The sequence below is a fragment of the Idiotropiscis lumnitzeri genome, unplaced genomic scaffold (assembly GCF_059441095.1).
Source record: "Idiotropiscis lumnitzeri isolate Australia: NSW breed Sydney's pygmy pipehorse unplaced genomic scaffold, RoL_Ilum_1.0 HiC_scaffold_99, whole genome shotgun sequence".
In the NCBI taxonomy this organism is placed as follows: Eukaryota; Metazoa; Chordata; class Actinopteri; order Syngnathiformes; family Syngnathidae; genus Idiotropiscis; species Idiotropiscis lumnitzeri.
The window spans coordinates 191,364-212,093 of NW_028283637.1; the positions used below are offsets into that span (position 1 = coordinate 191,364).

General features: G+C 44.5%; 1 long non-coding RNA gene across 4 annotated transcripts; it reads left to right on the forward strand.

The window, feature by feature from the left end:
• The first annotated feature begins 529 nt into the window (after positions 1-529).
• On the forward strand, positions 530-20,011 carry LOC148315558 (uncharacterized). Of its 4 annotated transcripts, none has more exons than XR_015840817.1 (4): positions 530-597; positions 9,070-9,170; positions 9,247-9,347; positions 19,903-20,011. It is a non-coding gene; the product is annotated as an uncharacterized LOC148315558 (long non-coding RNA). The 4 variants fall into 4 exon arrangements; XR_015840816.1 differs by lacking the exon at positions 19,903-20,011 and adding an exon at positions 16,331-16,437; XR_015840818.1 differs by lacking the exon at positions 19,903-20,011 and adding an exon at positions 13,000-13,049.
• Positions 20,012-20,730: the final 719 nt, after the last annotated feature.

The window sequence follows — 20,730 nt, forward strand, 5'->3', positions numbered from 1 at the left end:
AATACAAATTATTTTCGTTGATGTTTTTCTCCGGGCAGGTTCACAAAATCTACCTTATATTTGCTCGGATGAGTGTTTAGGACTTGAGGATGTCACAATACGAAAGTCTTTCGCCTTCTTCAGAGTGTCACATGATGGTGTCTTGTGACCTGTCTTTATCAGCTGATGTTCCATGAGGGCGTGACTTACCTGTCACAAGAATGAAGGCAAGTCACACCCCCCGTTTTCCGTTCACTCCGCCAAGATGCTGCTCCAGGTGGTAGAGAGGATGAAGGCTCCCTTGTCTCTGTTCATGGTTTTTATGCCTCGCTTGCAGATCTCAATGGCCTCTCTGATCCAGCGCTGTTGTTTGTTCTCTTCGGTGCGGATGACCCTGCCCTTCACCCGGTCCATGATGTGGTTTTCCCTTTTGCAGTGGTCAGTGATTGCTGATTTGTAATGTTCATGTTGTGCTTGTTCTTTTACTGCTCTGATTTTTCATTTTTTTGACAGGTAAGTCACACCCTCATGGAACATCAGCTGATAAAGACGGACGGGTCTCAAGACACCATCATGCGACACTCTGAAGAAGGCGAAAGACTCGCCGAAACATGTCAGGTAAAAAAATTAACCTAAAACATAATTGTCTGCTTTTAATGAATCAGTCAAATATCAATAATAAGAAGACAAAATGAACCTAATACAAATAAATGAATGCTTAATAACTCCCCTGCACATGCTCCTGAAAATCCAAACCTTCACCTGTAAATAAAACGTCCCGACCTGAAGACATCTTAATGTTATTATTTTGTTATACACACAGCGCCGCCAAGTGGAATCAAAAATGTGTTTTTATTTTAATTTTCACATCCTGCACGGTGCCCTTTTGACAAATCCGACTGAAAATTAGTCAGAAAAGACTCAAGACAATGATCTTTCTCTCTGCCGAATTTTGTGACGTTTTGGCAAAAGGCGTGGCTATTACAGTGCTGAAAAGTCAGATTGTACTCTGTGGCAACAAAAGCTCCGGCAACATGACTCAGATGATCCTATCTTCTCGAAGTTGTACACATTTGAGGATACTTCAGCCCTGAAGACATCTACCAACTTATTTTTCATCGTAGTAGTAGCGCCACCAACTGGTAAAAGCTAATACAAGTTATTTTCTTGGATGTTTTTCTCCGTGCAACTCAACAAGGCCGCCCTCATATATGCTCGGATGACTGTTTCGGCCATGAGGATGTCACAATACGAAATTCGTCCTTTTTCGTGTAAAGTTGTGGGAGTGGCATTGCACTGTTCGGCAATAAAACAACGCTGATTATGAGGTTCTAAATATGAACGACAACTCGTGAAACTTTACACACACATCAGGCAGAGCAAATTTATCAATATTTTATACGTTAGTTGTGCAGCTTTTTTGAAATGGCTCGCCATGGCCCTCGAGAAAAGTTAAAAAAAGAATAGAATAGAAATAGAAATCCCTTTATTGTCATTGTACTCAAGTGTGCAACGAGATTAGAGGGCTCCCCTCTCCAGTGCAATACAACAATAATACAGACAATATATAAATTAGATAAATAAATAAGACAGTGCAATGGAATTCAGTACTGAATAGGGCATATAGAAACACATCACAATGCTGTTTTGCAAGGTTAGGGTGGTCTCGTGTGTGTGTGAGAGTTCAGTATGGAGATGGCTCTCGGAAAGAAACTGTTTCTCAGTCGATTGGTCCTTGATTTGATGCATCTGTAGCGCCTGCCAGAGGGCAACCGGTCGAACAGGTGTGAGTTTGGGTGGGTATTGTCTTTGACGATGTTGAGAGCCCTTCTGAGGCACCGGGCGGTGTAGATGTCCGACAGCGAGGGGAGAGGGCAGCCAATAATCCTTTGCGCTGTTTTGACTGTCCTCTGGAGCCTCACTCTGTCCGCCTCAGTGCAGCCGCTGTACCAGGTGGAGACACAGTACGTCAGCAGGCTCTCGATGGACGAGTGGTAGAAGGCCAGCAGCAGCTTCCTGTCCAGGTTGAATTTCCTGAGGACTCTCAGGAAGTGCAGACGTTGGCGGACCTTCTTTACCACTGCTGTGGTGTTGTGACTCCAAGAAAGGTCATCGGAGATCTGTACTCCCAGGAACTTGAACGTGTGGACCCTCTCCACACACACGCCTTCGATGCAGAGGGGGGGCGGCAGCGTCTTGTTCCTCCTGAAGTCGACGACAATCTCCTTTGTTTTAGCAGAGTTAAGGTGCAGTCTGTTGTCCTTGCACCAAGTTGTCAGTCTCCCTACCTCCTCTCTGTAGGCTGTCTCGTCACCTTCCGAGATCAGACCGACCACTGTCGTGTCGTCAGCAAACTTGACGATGGTGTTGTTGCCGTGGGCCGGGCTGCAGTCGTAGGTGTAGAGGGCGTACAGGAGAGGGCTCAGCACGCATCCTTGGGGGGAACCGGTGCTCACCATGAGGGTGGAGGACGTGTAGGGGCCGAGCAACACAGTCTGGGGTCTGTTGGTCAGAAAGTCCTTAATCCAGAAGTGTGTGAGGGCAGGGAGGCCGAGAGTGTCCAGTTTGGCGACGAGGATGTCTGGGATGATCGTGTTGAATGCCGAGCTGTAGTCCACAAAGAGCATCCTTGCATAGCTCCGCTGTTGTTCCAGGTGGCCCAGCACAACATGCAGAGCAGCCCTGGTTGAGTGTTTCACCTCGCTTTTTGTAAATTTTATGGAGTACAGTGAACCCTCGGTTATCGCGGTTAATGGGGACCGAGACCACCCGCGAAAACTGAAAATCCGCGAAGTAGCGGCGCACCTTCAAAAATGCTTAAAAAAAAAATACAATATATATATATATATATATATATATATATATACGGGGAGAGAGAGAGTGAAATTCATGTTATAACAAAAAAAACAAATTATTATTAAAACGTATTATTTTTTTATTCCCCAGCCATTCTTTTTGTATTTATTTAATTACTCCGACTTTTACCTGCTGGTACGCCGTCCGGTGTGCCCTCTGCAATGAAAGGTGCCATTCTTTATTTATTTATTTATTTATTCATTTATTCATTCATAACTGACAGCTTCGCGCTCCGCTCGTGCCCGGGCGGAAGAGGTGCTCCAATTCGGCTTAACTGTGACACACGCCCACCCTCCTCCCCCGGAGCTTCCATTCGGTTAAACTTAGGGGCCGCTTGGCACCGCCCGTGCCCGGGGAAGGTGCTCCTCGTCGGCTTACTGTGTCGCGAGCATGCCCTCCTCCTCCGGAGCTTCCATTCGGTTAAACTTAGGGGCCGCTTGGAACCGCCCGTGCCCGGGGAAGGTGCTCCTCTTCGGCTTACTGTGACGCGAGCATGCCCTCCTCCTCCGGAGCTTCCATTCCATTAAACTTAGGGGCCGCTTGGCACCGCCCGTGCCCGGGGAAGGTGCTCCTCTTCGGCTTACTGTGACGCGAGCATGCCCGCCTCCTCCGGAGCTTCCATTCGGTTAAACTTAGGGGCCGCTTGGAACCGCCCGTGCCCGGCAAAGGTGCTCCTCTTCGGCTTACTGTGACGCGAGCATGCCCTCCTCCTCCGGAGCTTCCATTTGGTTAAACTTAGGGGCCGCTTGGAACCGCCCGTGCCTGGGGAAGGTGCTCCTCTTCGGCTTACTGTGACGCGAGCATGCCCTCCTCCTCCGGAGCTTCCATTCGGTTAAACTTAGGGGCCGCTTGGCACCGCCCGTGCCCGGGGACGGTGCTCCTCTACGGCTTAACTGCCACGCACGCCGGCCGGAGCCCTGGTACGGTCCGAACCGCGCGAAACGTCGCCACCGATCGTGTCCGGGGGAACGTGCTCTTCTTCGTCCACTCTCCTCTTCGCCCACGCTCTTCTTCGGCGCACGCCGGCCGTCTAACCGCTCCAGCGCCCGTCGTGCCGCTCGGCGAAACTACAATGCCCCCGAATATTTTTTATACCCGCGAAGCACTGAACCCGCGAAAGGTGAACCGCGAAGTAGCGAGGGTTCACTGTATGTATAAGACCAAGACCTACAAAAAAGTCTCTTGGAGCAATGAGCTAGGTTTTACAGGAAGTCGGCCATTTTGAATTTACTTAAAAGGGGCGGGTCACCACAATGGACTTTGTGTAGAAATTATTATTGGGGCCCGAGCAGCGACCGCGGCGAGGTCCCTATTGTTTATGTAGAAATTATTATTAGGGCCCGAGCAGCGACCGCTACGAGGTCCCCATTGTTTTTGTGGAAATTATTATTATTATTATTATTAGGGCCCGAGCAGTGACCGCTGCGAGGTCCCTATTGTTTTTCTAGAAATTGTTATTAGGGCCCGAGCTGCGACGGCTGCGAGGTCCCTATTGTTTTTGTAGAAAATATTATTACTTTTATTATTATTATTATTATTATTATTAGGGCCTGAGCAGCGACCGCTGCGAAGTCCCTATTGTTTTTGTAGAAATTATTATTATTATTATTTTTCCGATTGTTCGATCGCATTTTTGACCCCCGAAACATGCACAAAAACTCACCAAACTTGGCAGTCTCATCGGGCATGGCGAAAAATTTGATATTTTAACGTCTAATATGAACAGGAAGTGAGTTATGAATTTTTGAAAGTCCGACTTTTGCCCTTTTTTGCATGTTTACAGGGGTCATTCTTTTGCACCCTGATCCTAAAGGCTTCATCTGATTGCCTTAAAATTCTGTCTGTAGCATCTGAAGACCTGGGACAAACACTGGGGCTAAAATTTTTTGTTTCCGAAATACTACATGACGGGGGCGGGGCTTCAAAGTTTTCACTTAAGATTTCCTTCGCCGCAATGGACAAAATGCTTAATAACTCTCCTGCACATGCTGCTAAAAATCCAAAACTTCACATGTACATAAAGAGTCTGTACCTGAAGACATCTATATGTTTATATTCAGTTATACACCTTGCGCCAATCAATATAATTTTTTACATTTTGACGTACTGCATGGTGCCCTTTTAACGAATCCGATTGAAAATTGGCTAGAAAAGACTCAAGACATTGATCTTACTCTATCCCTATTTTTATGACTTTCCTTCAAAGGGCGTGGCTATTACGGTGCCGCAGAGTCTGATTATTCTCCGTGGCAACAAAAGTTCCTGCAAAATGATTCAGATGATCCATCTTCTGGAAATCTTTCACATTTGAGGATATTCAGGCCCTGAAGACGGCTGCCAACTTATTTTTGATCGCAGTGGTAGCGCCACCAACTGGTTAAAACAAATACAAATTATTTTCGTTGATGTTTTTCTCCGGGCAGGTGAACAAAATCTACCTTATATTTGCTCGGATGAGTGTTTAGGCCTTGAGCATGTCACAATACAAAAGTCTTTCGCCTTCTTCAGAGTGTCACATGATGCTGTCTTGTGACCCGTCTTTATCAGCTGATGTTCCATGAGGGCGTGACTTACCTGTCACAAGAATGAAGGCAAGTCACGCCCCCCGCTGTCCGTTCACTCCGCCAAGATGCTGGTCCAGGTGGTAGAGAGGATGAAGGCTCCCTTGTCTCTGTTCATGGTTTTTATGCCTCGCTTGCAGATCTCAATGGCCTCTCTGATCCAGCGCTGTTGTTTGTTCTCTTCTGTGCGGATGACCCTGCCCTTCTCCCGGTCCATGATGTGGTTTTCCCTTTTGCAGTGGTCAGTGATTGCTGATTTGTAATGTTCATGTTGTGCTTGTTCTTTTACTGCTCTGATTTTTTCATTTTTTTGACAGGTAAGTCACACCCTCATGGAACATCAGCTGATAAAGACGGGTCTCAAGACACCATCATGCGACACTCTGAAGAAGGCGAAAGACTCGCCGAAACATGTCAGGTAAAAAATTAACCTAAAACATAATTGTCTGCTTTTAATGAATCAGTCAAATATCAATAATAAGAAGACAAAATGAACCTAATACAAATAAATGAATGCTTAATAACTCCCCTGCACATGCTCCTAAAAATCCAAACCTTCACCTGTAAATAAAACGTCCCGACCTGAAGACATCTTAATGTTATTATTTTGTTATACACACAGTGCCGCCAAGTGGAATCAAAAATTTGTTTTTATTTTAATTTTCACGTACTGCACGGTGCCCTTTTGACGAATCCGACTGAAAATTAGTCAGAAAAGACTCAAGACAATGATCTTACTCTCTGCCGAATTTTGTGACGTTTTGGCAAAAGGCGTGGCTATTAAGGTGCTGAAAAGTCCGATTGTACTCTGTGGCAACAAAAGCTCCGGCAACATGACTCAGATGATCCTATCTTCTCGAAGTTGTACACATTTGAGGATACTTCAGCCCTGAAGACATCTACCAACTTATTTTACATCGTAGTAGTAGCGCCACCAACTGGTAAAAGCTAATACAAGTTATTTTCTTGGATGTTTTTCTCCGTGCAACTCAACAAGGTCGCCCTCATATATGCTCGGATGACTGTTTCGGCCATGAGGATGTCACAATACGAAATTCGTGATTTTTCGTGAAAAGTTGTGGGAGTGGCATTGCACTGTTCGGCAATAAAACAAAGCTGATTATGAGGTTCTAAATATGAACGACAACTCGTAAAACTTTACACACACATCAGGCCGAGCAAATTTATCAATATTTTATACGTTAGTTGTGCAGCTTTTTTGAAATGGCTCGCCATGGCCCTCGAGAAATGTTAAAAAAAAGCAGCTCTGGTTGAATGTTTCACCTCGCTTTTTGTAAATTTTATGGAGTACAGTGAACTCTCTGTTATCGCGGTTAATGGGGACCGAGACCATCCGCGAAAACTGAAAATCCGCGAAGTAGCGGCGCACCTTCAAAAATGCTTAAAAAAAATATACAATATATATAATAAATATATAAATATATATATATATATATATATATATATATATATATACGGGGAGAGAGAGAGTGAAATTCATGTTATAAAAAAAAAAAACAAATTATTATTAAAACGTATTATTTTTTTATTCCCCAGCCATTCTTTTTGTATTTATTTAATTACTCCGACTTTTACCTGCTGGTACGCCGTCCGGTGTGCCCTGTGAAATGAAAGGTGGCATTCTTTATTTATTTATTCATTTATTCATTCATAACTGACAGCCTCGCGCTCCGCTCGTGCCCGGGCAGAAGAGGTGCTCCAATTTGGCTTAACTGTGACACACGCCCGTCCTCCTCCCCCGGAGCTTCCATTCGGTTAAACTTAGGGGCCGCTTGGCACCGCCCGTGCCCGGGGAAGGTGCTCCTCTTCGGCTTACTGTGACGCGAGCATGCCCTCCTCCTCCGGAGCTTCCATTCGGTTAAACTTAGGGGCCGCTTGGAACCGCCCGTGCCCGGGGAAGGTGCTCCTCTTCGGCTTACTGTGACGCGAGCATGCCCTCCTCCTCCGGAGCTTCCATTCGGTTAAACTTAGGGGCCGCTTGGCACCGCCCGTGCCCGGGGAAGGTGCTCCTCTACGGCTTAACTGCCACGCACGCTGGCCGGAGCTCTGGTACGGTCCGAACCGCGCGAAACGTCGCCACCGATCGTGTCCGGGGGAACGTGCTCTTCTTCGTCCACTCTCCTCTTCGCCCACGCTCTTCTTCGGCGCACGCCGGCCGTCTAACCGCTCCAGCGCCCCGTCGTGCCGCTCGGCGAAACTACAATGCCCCCGAATATTTTTTAGACCCGCGAAGCACTGAACCCGCGAAAGGTGAACCGCGAAGTAGCGAGGGTTCACTGTATGTATAAGACCAAGACCTACAAAAAAGTCTATTGGAGCAATGAGCTAGGTTTTACAGGAAGTCGGCCATTTTGAATTTACTTAAAAGGGGGCGGGTCACCACAATGGACTTTGTGTAGAAATTATTATTGGGGCCCGAGCAGCGACCGCGGCGAGGTCCCTATTGTTTTTGTAGAAGATATTATTACTTTTATTATTATTATTATTATTATTATTAGGGTCTGAGCAGCGACCGCTGCGAAGTCCCTATTGTTTTTGTAGAAATTATTTTTATTATTATTTTTCCGATTGTTCGATCGCATTTTTGACCCCCGAAACATGCACAAAAACTCACCAAACTTGGCAGTCTCATCGGGCATGGCGAAAAATTTGATATTTTAACGTCTAATATGAACAGGAAGTGAGTTATGAATTTTTGAAAGTCCGACTTTTGCCCTTTTTTGCATGTTTACAGGGGTCATTCTTTTGCACCCTGATCCTAAAGGCTTCATCTGATTGCCTTAAAATTCTGTCTGTAGCATCTGAAGACCTGGCACAAACACTGGGGCTAAAATTTTTTGTTTCCGAAATACTATATGACGGGGGCGAGGCATCAAAGTTTTCACTTAAGATTTCCTTCGCCGCAATGGACAAAATGCTTAATAACTCTCCTGCACATGCTGCTAAAAATCCAAAACTTCACATGTACATAAAGAGTCTGTACCTGAAGACATCTATATATTTATATTCATTTATACACCTTGCGCCAATCAATATCATTTTTTACATTTTGACGTACTGCACGGTGCCCTTTTAACGAATCTGATTGAAAATTGGCTAGAAAAGACTCAAGACATTGATCTTACTCTATCCCTATTTTTGTGACTTTCCTTCGAAGGGCGTGGCTATTACGGTGCCGCAGAGTCTGATTATTCTCCGTGGCAACAAAAGTTCCTGCAAAATGATTCAGATGATCCATCTTCTCGAAATTTTTCACATTTGAGGATATTCAGGCCCTGAAGACGGCTGCCAACTTATTTTTGATCGCAGTGGTAGCGCCACCAACTGGTTAAAACAAATACAAATTATTTTCGTTGATTTTTTTCTCCGGGCAGGTTAACAAAATCTACCTTACATTTGCTCGGATGAGTGTTTAGGCCTTGAGGATGTCACAATACGAAAGTCTTTCGCCTTCTTCAGAGTGTCACATGATGGTGTCTTGTGGCCCGTCTTTATCAGCTGATGTTCCATGAGGGCGTGACTTACCTGTCACAAGAATGAAGGCAAGTCACGCCCCCCGCTGTCCGTTCACTCCGCCAAAATGCTGCTCCAGGTGGTAGAGAGGATGAAGGCTCCCTTGTCTCTGTTCATGGTTTTTATGCCTCGCTTGCAGATCTCAATGGCCTCTCTGATCCAGCGCTGTTGTTTGTTCTCTTCGGTGCGGATGACCCTGCCCTTCTCCCGGTCCATGATGTGGTTTTCCCTTTTGCAGTGGTCAGTGATTGCTGATTTGTAATGTTCATGTTGTGCTTGTTCTTTTACTGCTCTGATTTTTTCATTTTTTTGACAGGTAAGTCACACCCTCATGGAACATCAGCTGATAAAGACGGGTCTCAAGACACCATCATGCGACACTCTGAAGAAGGCAAAAGACTCGCCGAAACATGTCAGGTAAAAAATTAACCTAAAACATAATTGTCTGCTTTTAATGAATCAGTCAAATATCAATAATAAGAAGACAAAATGAACCTAATACAAATAAATGAATGCTTAATAACTCCCCTGCACATGCTCCTAAAAATCCAAACCTTCACCTGTAAATAAAACGTCCCGACCTGAAGACATCTTAATGTTATTATTTTGTTATACACACAGCGCCGCCAAGTGGAATCAAAAATTTGTTTTTATTTTAATTTTCACGTACTGCATGGTGCCCTTTTGACGAATCCGACTGAAAATTAGTCAGAAAAGACTCAAGACAATGATCTTACTCTCTGCCGAATTTTGTGACGTTTTGGCAAAAGGCGTGGCTATTAAGGTGCTGAAAAGTCCGATTGTACTCTGTGGCAACAAAAGCTCCGGCAACATGACTCAGATGATCCTATCTTCTCGAAGTTGTACACATTTGAGGATACTTCAGCCCTGAAGACATCTACCGACTTATTTTTCATCGTAGTAGTAGCGCCACCAACTGGTAAAAGCTAATACAAGTTATTTTCTTGGATGTTTTTCTCCGTGCAACTCAACAAGGTCGCCCTCATATATGCTCGGATGACTGTTTCGGCCATGAGGATGTCACAACACGAAATTAGTCCTTTTTCGTGAAAAGTTGTGGGAGTGGCATTGCACTGTTCGGCAATAAAACAACGCTGATTATGAGGTTCTAAATATGAACGACAACTCGTGAAACTTTACACACACATCAGGCCGAGCAAATTTATCAATATTTTATACGTTAGTTGTGCAGCTTTTTTGAAATGGCTCGCCATGGCCCTCGAGAAATGTTCAAAAAAGCAGCCCTGATTGAGTGTTTCACCTCGCTTTTTGTAAATTTTATGGAGTACAGTGAACCCTCGGTTATCGCGGTTAATGGGGACCGAGACCACCCGCGAAAACTGAAAATCCGCGAAGTAGCGGCGCACCTTCAAAAATGCTTAAAAAAAATATACAATATATATAATAAATATATATATATATATATATATATATATATATATATATATATACGGGGAGAGAGAGAGTGAAATTCATTTTATAACAAAAAAACCAAATTATTATTAAAACGTATTATTTTTTTATTCCCCAGCCATTCTTTTTGTATTTATTTAATTACTCCGACTTTTACCTGCTGGTACGCCGTCCGGTGTGCCCTGTGAAATGAAAGGTGGCATTCTTTATTTATTTATTCATTTATTCATTCATAACTGACAGCCTCGCGCTCCGCTCGTGCCCGGGCGGAAGAGGTGCTCCAATTCGGCTTAACTGTGACACACGCCCGCCCTCCTCCCCCGGAACTTCCATTCGGTTAAACTTAGGGGCCGCTTGGCACCGCCCGTGCCCGGGGAAGGTGCTCCTCTTCGGCTTACTGTGACGCGAGCATGCCCTCCTCCTCCGGAGCTTCCATTCAGTTAAACTTAGGGGCCGCTTGGAACCGCCCGTGCCCGGGGAAGGTGCTCCTCTTCGGCTTACTGTGACGCGAGCATGCCCTCCTCCTCCGGAGCTTCCATTCGGTTAAACTTAGGGGCCGCTTGGAACCGCCCGTGCCCGGGGAAGGTGCTCCTCTTCGGCTTACTGTGACGCGAGCATGCCCTCCTCCTCCGGAGTTTCCATTCGGTTAAACTTAGGGGCCGCTTGGAACCGCCCGTGCCCGGGGAAGGTGCTCCTCTTCGGCTTACTGTGACGCGAGCATGCCCTCCTCCTCCGGAGCTTCCATTCGGTTAAACTTAGGGGCCGCTTGGCACCGCCCGTGCCCGGGGAAGGTGCTCCTCTACGGCTTAACTGCCACGCACGCCGGCCGGAGCTCTGGTACGGTCCGAACCGCACGAAACGTCGCCACCGATCGTGTCCGGGAGAACGTGCTCTTCTTCGTCCACTCTCCTCTTCGCCCACGCTCTTCTTCGGCGCACGTCGGCCGTCTAACCGCTCCAGCGCCCCGTCGTGCCGCTCGGCGAAACTACAATGCCCCCGAATATTTTTTAGACCCGCGAAGCACTGAACCCGCGAAAGGTGAACCGCGAAGTAGCGAGGGTTCACTGTATGTATAAGACCAAGACCTACAAAAAAGTCTCTTGGAGCAATGAGCTAGGTTTTACAGGAAGTCGGCCATTTTGAATTTACTTAAAAGGGGGCGGGTCACCACAATGGACTTTGTGTAGAAATTATTGTTGGGGCCCGAGCAGCGACGGCGGCGAGGTCCCTATTGTTTTTGTAGAAATTATTATTAGGGCCTGAGCAGCGACCGCTACGAGGTCCCCATTGTTTTTGTGGAAATTATTATTATTTTTATTATTATTATTATTAGGGCCCGAGCAGTGACCGCTGCGAGGTCCCTATTGTTTTTCTAGAAATTGTTATTAGGGCCCGAGCTGCGACGGCTGCGAGGTCCCTATTGTTTTTGTAGAAAATATTATTACTTTTATTATTATTAATATTATTATTATTATTATTAGGGCCTGAGCAGCGACCGCTGCGAAGTCCCTATTGTTTTTGTAGAAATTATTATTATTATTATTTTTCCGATTGTTCGATCGCATTTTTGACCCCCGAAACATGCACAAAAACTCACCAAACTTGGCAGTCTCATCGGGCATGGCGAAAAATTTGATATTTTAACGTCTAATATGAACAGGAAGTGAGTTATGAATTTTTGAAAGTCCGACTTTTGCCCTTTTTTGCATGTTTACAGGGGTCATTCTTTTGCACCCTGATCCTAAAGGCTTCATCTGATTGCCTTAAAATTCTGTCTGTAGCATCTGAAGACCTGGGACAAACACTGGGGCTAAAATTTTTTGTTTCCGAAATACTATATGACGGGGGCGGGGCTTCAAAGTTTTCACTTAAGATTTCCTTCGCCGCAATGGACAAAATGCTTAATAACTCTCCTGCACATGCTGCTAAAAATCCAAAACTTCACATGTACATAAAAAGTCTGTACCTGAAGACATCTATATGTTTATATTCAGTTATACACCTTGCGCCAATCAATATCATTTTTTACATTTTGACGTACTGCACGGTGCCCTTTTAACGAATCTGATTGAAAATTGGCTAGAAAAGACTCAAGACATTGATCTTACTCTATCCCTATTTTTGTGACTTTCCTTCGAAGGGCGTGGCTATTACGGTGCCGCAGAGTCTGATTATTCTCTGTGGCAACAAAAGTTCCTGCAAAATGATTCAGATGATCCATCTTCTCGAAATTTTTCACATTTGAGGATATTCACGCCCTGAAGACGGCTGCCAACTTATTTTTGATCGCAGTGGTAGCGCCACCAACTGGTTAAAACAAATACAAATTATTTTCGTTGATGTTTTTCTCCGGGCAGGTGAACAAAATCTACCTTATATTTGCTCGGATGAGTGTTTAGGCCTTGAGCATGTCACAATACGAAAGTCTTTCGCCTTCTTCAGAGTGTCACATGATGCTGTCTTGTGACCCGTCTTTATCAGCTGATGTTCCATGAGGGCGTGACTTACCTGTCACAAGAATGAAGGCAAGTCACGCCCCCCGCTGTCCGTTCACTCCGCCAAGATGCTGGTCCAGGTGGTAGAGAGGATGAAGGCTCCCTTGTCTCTGTTCATGGTTTTTATGCCTCGCTTGCAGATCTCAATGGCCTCTCTGATCCAGCGCTGTTGTTTGTTCTCTTCTGTGCGGAACACCCTGCCCTTCTCCCGGTCCATGATGTGGTTTTCCCTTTTGCAGTGGTCAGTGATTGCTGATTTGTAATGTTCATGTTGTGCTTGTTCTTTTACTGCTCTGATTTTTTTCATTTTTTTGACAGGTAAGTCACACCCTCATGGAACATCAGCTCAAGACACCATAATGCGACACTCTGAAGAAGGCGAAAGACTCGCCGAAACATGTCAGGTAAAAAATTAACCTAAAACATAATTGTCTGCTTTTAATGAATCAGTCAAATATCAATAATAAGAAGACAAAATGAACCTAATACAAATAAATGAATGCTTAATAACTCCCCTGCAGATGCTCCTAAAAATCCAAACCTTCACCTGTAAATAAAACGTCCCGACCTGAAGACATCGTAATGTTATTATTTTGTTATACACACAGTGCCGCCAAGTGGAATCAAAAATTTGTTTTTATTTTAATTTTCACGTACTGCACGGTGCCCTTTTGACGAATCCGACTGAAAATTAGTCAGAAAAGATTCAAGACAATGATCTTACTCTCTGCCGAATTTTGTGACGTTTTGGCAAAAGGCGTGGCTATGAAGGTGCTGAAAAGTCCGATTGTACTCTGTGGCAACAAAAGCTCCGGCAACATGACTCAGATGATCCTATCTTCTCGAAGTTGTACACATTTGAGGATACTTCAGCCCTGAAGACAGCTTCCGACTTATTTTACATCGTAGTAGTAGCGCCACCAACTGGTAAAAGCTAATACAAGTTATTTTCTTGGATGTTTTTCTCCGTGCAACTCAACAAGGTCGCCCTCATATATGCTCGGATGACTGTTTCGGCCATGAGGATGTCACAATACGAAATTCGTCCTTTTTCGTGAAAAGTTGTGGGAGTGGCATTGCACTGTTCGGCAATAAAACAAAGCTGATTATGAGGTTCTAAATATGAACGACAACTCGTAAAACTTTACACACACATCAGGCCGAGCAAATTTATCAATATTTTATACGTTAGTTGTGCAGCTTTTTTGAAATGGCTCGCCATGGCCCTCGAGAAATGTTAAAAAAAGCAGCTCTGGTTGAGTGTTTCACCTCGCTTTTTGTAAATTTTATGGAGTACAGTGAACCCTCGGTTATCGCGGTTAATGGGGACCGAGACCACCCGCGAAAACTGAAAATCCGCGAAGTAGCGGCGCACCTTCAAAAATGCTTAAAAAAAATATACAATATATATAATAAATATATATATATATATATATATATATATATATATATATATATATATATACGGGGAGAGAGAGAGTGAAATTCATGTTATAACAAAAAAACCAAATTATTATTAAAACGTATTATTTTTTTATTCCCCAGCCATTCTTTTAGTATTTATTTAATTACTCCGACTTTTACCTGCTGGTACGCCGTCCGGTTTGCCCTGTGAAATGAAAGGTGGCATTCTTTATTTATTTATTCATTTATTCATTCATAACTGACAGCCTCGCGCTCCGCTCGTGCCCGGGTAGAAGAGGTGCTCCAATTTGGCTTAACTGTGACACACGCCCGCCCTCCTCCCCCGGAGCTTCCATTCGGTTAAACTTAGGGGCCGCTTGGCACCGCCCGTGCCCGGGGAAGGTGCTCCTCTTCGGCTTACTGTGACGCGAGCATGCCCTCCTCCTCCGGAGCTTCCATTCGGTTAAACTTAGGGGCCGCTTGGAACCGCCCGTGCCCGGGGAAGGTGCTCCTCTACGGCTTAACTGCCACGCACGCCGGCCGGAGCTCTGGTACGGTCCGAACCGCGCGAAACGTCGCCACCGATCGTGTCCGGGGGAACGTGCTCTTCTTCGTCCACTCTCCTCTTCGCCCACGCTCTTCTTCGGCGCACGCCGGCCGTCTAACCGCTCCAGCGCCCCGTCGTGCCGCTCGGCGAAACTACAATGCCCCCGAATATTTTTTAGACCCGCGAAGCACTGAACCCGCGAAAGGTGAACCGCGAAGTAGCGAGGGTTCACTGTATGTATAAGACCAAGACCTACAAAAAAGTCTCTTGGAGCAATGAGCTAGGTTTTACAGGAAGTCGGCCATTTTGAATTTACTTAAAAGGGGGCGGGTCACCACAATGGACTTTGTGTAGAAATTATTATTGGGGCCCGAGCCGCGACCGCGGCGAGGTCCCTATTGTTTTTGTAGAAATTATTATTATTATTATTTTTCCGATTGTTCGATCGCATTTTTGACCCCTGAAACATGCACAAAAACTCACCAAACTTGGCAGTCTCATCGGGCATGGCGAAAAATTTGATATTTTAACGTCTAATATGAACAGGAAGTGAGTTATGAATTTTTGAAAGTCCGACTTTTGCCCTTTTTTGCATGTTTACAGGGGTCATTCTTTTGCACCCTGATCCTAAAGGCTTCATCTGATTGCCTTAAAATTCTGTCTGTAGCATCTGAAGACCTGGGACAAACACTGGGGCTAAAATTTTTTGTTTCCGAAATACTATATGACGGGGGCGGGGCTTCAAAGTTTTCACTTAAGATTTCCTTCGCCGCAATGGACAAAATGCTTAATAACTCTCCTGCACATGCTGCTAAAAATCCAAAACTTCACATGTACATAAAGAGTCTGTACCTGAAGACATCTATATGTTTATATTCAGTTATACACCTTGCGCCAATCAATATAATTTTTTACATTTTGACGTACTGCATGGTGCCCTTTTAACGAATCCGATTGAAAATTGGCTAGAAAAGACTCAAGACATTGATCTTACTCTATCCCTATTTTTATGACTTTCCTTCAAAGGGCGTGGCTATTACGGTGCCGCAGAGTCTGATTATTCTCCGTGGCAACAAAAGTTCCTGCAAAATGATTCAGATGATCCATCTTCTGGAAATCTTTCACATTTGAGGATATTCAGGCCCTGAAGACGGCTGCCAACTTATTTTTGATCGCAGTGGTAGCGCCACCAACTGGTTAAAACAAATACAAATTATTTTCGTTGATGTTTTTCTCCGGGCAGGTGAACAAAATCTACCTTATATTTGCTCGGATGAGTGTTTAGGCCTTGAGCATGTCACAATACAAAAGTCTTTCGCCTTCTTCAGAGTGTCACATGATGCTGTCTTGTGACCCGTCTTTATCAGCTGATGTTCCATGAGGGCGTGACTTACCTGTCACAAGAATGAAGGCAAGTCACGCCCCCGCTGTCCGTTCACTCCGCCAAGATGCTGGTCCAGGTGGTAGAGAGGATGAAGGCTCCCTTGTCTCTGTTCATGGTTTTTATGCCTCGCTTGCAGATCTCAATGGCCTCTCTGATCCAGCGCTGTTGTTTGTTCTCTTCTGTGCGGATGACCCTGCCCTTCTCCCGGTCCATGATGTGGTTTTCCCTTTTGCAGTGGTCAGTGATTGCTGATTTGTAATGTTCATGTTGTGTTTGTTCTTTTACTGCTCTGATTTTTTCATTTTTTTGACAGGTAAGTCACACCCTCATGGAACATCAGCTGATAAAGATGGGTCTCAAGACACCATCATGCGACACTCTGAAGAAGGCGAAAGACTCGCCGAAACATGTCAGGTAAAAAATTAACCTAAAACATAATTGTCTGCTTTTAATGAATCAGTCAAATATCAATAATAAGAAGACAAAATGAACCTAATACAAATAAATGAATGCTTAATAACTCCCCTGCACATGCTCCTAAAAATCCAAACCTTCACCTGTAAATAAAACGTCCCGACCTGAAGACATCTTAATGTTATTATTTTGTTATACACACAGTGCCGCCAAGTGGAATCAAAAATTTTTTTTAATTTTAATTTTCACGTACTGCACGGTGCCCTTTTGACGAATCCGACTGAAAATTAGTCAGAAAAGACTCAAGACAATGATCTTACTCTCTGCCGAATTTTGTGACGTTTTTGCAAAAGGCGTGGCTATTAAGGTGCTGAAAAGTCCGATTGTACTCTGTGGCAACAAAAGCTCCGGCAACATGACTCAGATGATCCTATCTTCTCGAAGTTGTACACATTTGAGGATACTTCAGCCCTGAAGACATCTACCAACTTATTTTACATCGTAGTAGTAGCGCCACCAACTGGTAAAAGCTAATACAAGTTATTTTCTTGGATGTTTTTCTCCGTGCAACTCAACAAGGTCGCCCTCATATATGCTCGGATGACTGTTTCGGCCATGAGGATGTCACAATACGAAATTAGTCCTTTTTCGTGAAAAGTTGTGGGAGTGGCATTGCACTGTTCGGCAATAAAACAACGCTGATTATGAGGTTCTAAATATGAACGACAACTCGTGAAACTTTACACACACATGAGGCCGAGCAAATTTATCAATATTTTATACGTTAGTTGTGCAGCTTTTTTGAAATGGCTCGCCATGGCCCTCGAGAAATGTTAAAAAAAAGCAGCTCTGGTTGAGTGTTTCACCTCGCTTTTTGTAAATTTTATGGAGTACAGTGAACCCTCGGTTATCGCGGTTAATGGGGACCGAGACCACCCGCGAAAACTGAAAATCCGCGAAGTAGCGGCGCACCTTCAAAAATGCTTAAAAAAAATATACAATATATATAATAAATATGTAAATATATATATATATATATATATATATATATAAAAAAAAAAATATATATATATATATATATATATATATATGTATATACGGGGAGAGAGAGAGTGAAATTCATGTTATAACAAAAAAACCAAATTATTATTAAAACGTATTATTTTTTTATTCCCCAGCCATTCTTTTTGTATTTATTTAATTACTCCGACTTTTACCTGCTGGTACGCCGTCCGGTGTGCCCTGTGAAATGAAAGGTGGCATTCTTTATTTATTTATTCATTTATTCATTCATAACTGACAGCCTCGCGCTCCGCTCGTGCCCGGGCAGAAGAGGTGCTCCAATTTGGCTTAACTGTGACACACGCCCGTCCTCCTCCCCCGGAGCTTCCATTCGGTTAAACTTAGGGGCCGCTTGGCACCGCCCGTGCCCGGGGAAGGTGCTCCTCTTCGGCTTACTGTGACGCGAGCATGCCCTCCTCCTCCGGAGCTTCCATTCGGTTAAACTTAGGGGCCGCTTGGAACCGCCCGTGCCCGGGGAAGGTGCTCCTCTTCGGCTTACTGTGACGCGAGCATGCCCTCCTCCTCCGGAGCTTCCATTCGGTTAAACTTAGGGGCCGCTTGGCACCGCCCGTGCCCGGGGATGGTGCTCCTCTACGGCTTAACTGCCACGCACGCTGGCCGGAGCTCTGGTACGGTCCGAACCGCGCGAAACGTCGCCACCGATCGTGTCCGGGGGAACGTGCTCTTCTTCGTCCACTCTCCTCTTCGCCCACGCTCTTCTTCGGCGCACGCCGGCCGTCTAACCGCTCCAGCGCCCCGTCGTGCCGCTCGGCGAAACTACAATGCCCCCGAATATTTTTTAGACCCGCGAAGCACTGAACCCGCGAAAGGTGAACCGCGAAGTAGCGAGGGTTCACTGTATGTATAAGACCAAGACCTACAAAAAAGTCTCTTGGAGCAATGAGCTAGGTTTTACAGGAAGTCGGCCATTTTGAATTTACTTAAAAGGGGGCGGGTGACCACAATGGACTTTGTGTAGAAATTATTATTGGGGCCCGAGCAGCGACCGCGGCGAGGTCCCTATTGTTTTTGTAGAAGATATTATTACTTTTATTATTATTATTATTATTATTATTAGGGCCTGAGCAGCGACCGCTGCGAAGTCCCTATTGTTTTTGAAGAAATTATTATTATTATTATTTTTCCGATTGTTCGATCGCATTTTTGACCCCCGAAACATGCACAAAAACTCACCAAACTTGGCAGTCTCATCGGGCATGGCGAAAAATTTGATATTTTAACGTCTAATATGAACAGGAAGTGAGTTATGAATTTTTGAAAGTCCGACTTTTGCCCTTTTTTGCATGTTTACAGGGGTCATTCTTTTGCACCCTGATCCTAAAGGCTTCATCTGATTGCCTTAAAATTCTGTCTGTAGCATCTGAAGACCTGGCACAAACACTGGGGCTAAAATTTTTTGTTTCCAAAATACTATATGACGGGGGCGGGGCATCAAAGTTTTCACTTAAGATTTCCTTCGCCGCAATGGACAAAATGCTTAATAACTCTCCTGCACATGCTGCTAAAAATCCAAAACTTCACATGTACATAAAGAGTCTGTACCTGAAGACATCTATATGTTTATATTCAGTTATACACCTTGCGCCAATCAATATCATTTTTTACATTTTGACGTACTGCACGGTGCCCTTTTAACGAATCTGATTGAAAATTGGCTAGAAAAGACTCAAGACATTGATCTTACTCTATCCCTATTTTTGTGACTTTCCTTCGAAGGGCGTGGCTATTACGGTGCCGCAGAGTCTGATTATTCTCCGTGGCAACAAAAGTTCCTGCAAAATGATTCAGATGATCCATCTTCTCGAAATTTTTCACATTTGAGGATATTCAGGCCCTGAAGACGGCTGCCAACTTATTTTTGATCGCAGTGGTAGCGCCACCAACTGGTTAAAACAAATACAAATTATTTTCGTTGATTTTTTTCTCCGGGCAGGTTAACAAAATCTACCTTACATTTGCTCGGATGAGTGTTTAGGCCTTGAGGATGTCACAATACGAAAGTCTTTCGCCTTCTTCAGAGTGTCACATGATGGTGTCTTGTGGCCCGTCTTTATCAACTGATGTTCCATGAGGGCGTGACTTACCTGTCACAAGAATGAAGGCAAGTCACGCCCCCCGCTGTCCGTTCACTCCGTCAAAATGCTGCTCCAGGTGGTAGAGAGGATGAAGGCTCCCTTGTCTCTGTTCATGGTTTTTATGCCTCGCTTGCAGATCTCAATGGCCTCTCTGATCCAGCGCTGTTGTTTGTTCTCTTCGGTGCGGATGACCCTGCCCTTCTCCCGGTCCATGATGTGGTTTTCCCTTTTGCAGTGGTCAGTGATTGCTGATTTGTAATGTTCATGTTGTGCTTGTTCTTTGACTGCTCTGATTTTTCATTTTTTTGACAGGTAAGTCACACCCTCATGGAACATCAGCTGATAAAGACGGGTCTCAAGACACCATCATGCGACACTCTGAAGAAGGCGAAAGACTCGCCGAAACATGTCAGGTAAAAAATTAACCTAAAACATAATTGTCTGCTTTTAATGAATCAGTCAAATATCAATAATAAGAAGACAAAATGAACCTAATACAAATAAATGAATGCTTAATAACTCCCCTGCACATGCTCCTAAAAATCCAAACCTTCACCTGTAAATAAAACGTCCCGACCTGAAGACATCTTAATGTTATTATTTTGTTATACACACAGTGCCGCCAAGTGGAATCAAAAATTTGTTTTTATTTTAATTTTCACGTACTGCACGGTGCCCTTTTGACGAATCCGACTGAAAATTAGTCAGAAAAGACTCAAGACAATGATCTTACTCTCTGCCGAATTTTGTGACGTTTTGGCAAAAGGCGTGGCTATTAAGGTGCTGAAAAGTCCGATTGTACTCTGTGGCAACAAAAGCTCCGGCAACATGACTCAGATGATCCTATCTTCTCGAAGTTGTACACATTTGAGGATACTTCAGCCCTGAAGACATCTACCAACTTATTTTACATCGTAGTAGTAGCGCCACCAACTGGTAAAAGCTAATACAAGTTATTTTCTTG